The following is a 1899-nucleotide window of genomic DNA, read 5'->3' on the forward strand; positions in this document are numbered from 1 at the left end:
ATACCTGTTTCTATTCTCCTGACAAATCTTCACGAGCTCTTGAATCTCCTCAAGCTCGGATTCTCGGTTTTAACCCTGTTAGATTTGAAGCGTATTGATGTAATATGAATAAGACACTCAGAAATGGACATGGAGTTGTTTAGGGATGTTAGGAGTTAAAAACTCATATGTTACCCCTTCTTCTGTTTCCAAAATGATAAACTAGAAGATTTTAACATGTGTAGCCTCTACCCAAGCTCGGTCAGAAACTCATGTCTTAACAATACATGTTCTGAACTCCAAGCTCTAAATCTTTTGAACAGACACCCTTTGTTCGATTTAAAACGCTTAATATGCTTAAAAAATATTACAGTAATTTCTCTCTCAGCTTATCTTAATGGAAAGTACAGAATATATGAATTATAATTGGGATAGTGAAAGAGTAATCTTGAATAAAGGTAGTAATGTTTCTCCTAATATGTCCGGTAATATGTGTCGCGTACTACACCTTATTGGGTGACAGCCGCTTTGCATTCAATGATGGCGCGTTGTAGAGCTCTGCGGTGTTAATGTAGTGTAGCTCTACTTGAGTGCTATAGCCGCACTTGAGTATCGTAGCCATACTTGAATAGCGTGTGATTAATGAGCTTCTTAGAAGGTTTAGATTTAAGGATGCACGACGCTTAATGCAATAGTCGAATCTGAATATTGACATGTGGCATTATTCCGTTGATTATTGTGTGTGTTGATGTGGCATTATTCCTCTTGTCGGGCAATGAGCATGGAATATGAGCGATAGCTTCTTTAGTGTTCTGTTGAAACCTAGACGTCTTTTAGCGCTTCTTCAGACTAGGGCGTCTGTTGAAGCTTAGACGTCTGCTAACGCTTCTTCTTCAGACATCCCGTCTGATGAAGTTCAGACTATGTCTTCTCGCACACTTCTTTAGACAACCCGTTAGATGAAGTTCAGACTACGTCTGCTCGCGCATTTCTTCAAACAACCCGTCTGATGAAGTTCAGACTACGTCTGCTCGCACACTTCTTCAGACAACACGTATGATGAATTTCAAACTACGTCTACTCGCGCACTTGTTTAGACAACTCGTCTGATGTGGTTCAGACGACATCTGCTCGCGTACTTCTTTAGACAATCCGTCTGATTAGGTTCAGACTACGTCTGCTTTTGCAATTTTTCAGATAACCTGTTTGATGAAGTTCAGACTACGTCTGCTCGCGCACTTCTTTAGACAACCCGTTAGATGAGGTTCATACTGCATCTTCTCGCGCTTGCTTTAGACTACATCTGAAGACATACGACTTTTGAGTTGTACCTACACAAATGAAAATTACCCAACTTAGTTCTTGTTCAGACCATAACTTAGTTTTGTTCAGACTACAACTTAGTTTTGTTTAGACCACATCATTAAAACTATGTCATATTGAATTAAACTTATTTATCTAAGATTATTAAATGTTTTTTTTCTTTAACTAATTATTTCTATTTCAATTAGATTTCATTTTCCTTTATTTAATTTAATCTAACAATTTCCCCTTTTTTTGATGATGTTAAAACTAAGTTAACTAGATCAATTTTACAAACGGATGATTATATTAATATTATCACACACAAAAAATATAAAAATAAAAAGTTTGAGTTTAGGATCCCTCCCTTTTAATTCTTGAATATTCAGCCTTGCAAACCTCTTTCACCGAGTATAAGATGTATTAGTCGACCTCCTCCTCGACCACCTCCACCTTGACCACCACCGCGACCACCTCCACGACCACCTTCTCGATCTGCTTGGCAGGTACCACGACCACCTTGGACTGGATTCTCTTTGGAACGTGTGCCACGAACACTTGTTCCCCCTCGATTTCTATTTTCCTCCTTTTTAACATTATCAGGGTCAGCAATAACAA

The sequence above is a fragment of the Impatiens glandulifera genome, chromosome 5, assembly GCF_907164915.1.
Source record: "Impatiens glandulifera chromosome 5, dImpGla2.1, whole genome shotgun sequence".
In the NCBI taxonomy this organism is placed as follows: domain Eukaryota; kingdom Viridiplantae; phylum Streptophyta; class Magnoliopsida; order Ericales; family Balsaminaceae; genus Impatiens; species Impatiens glandulifera.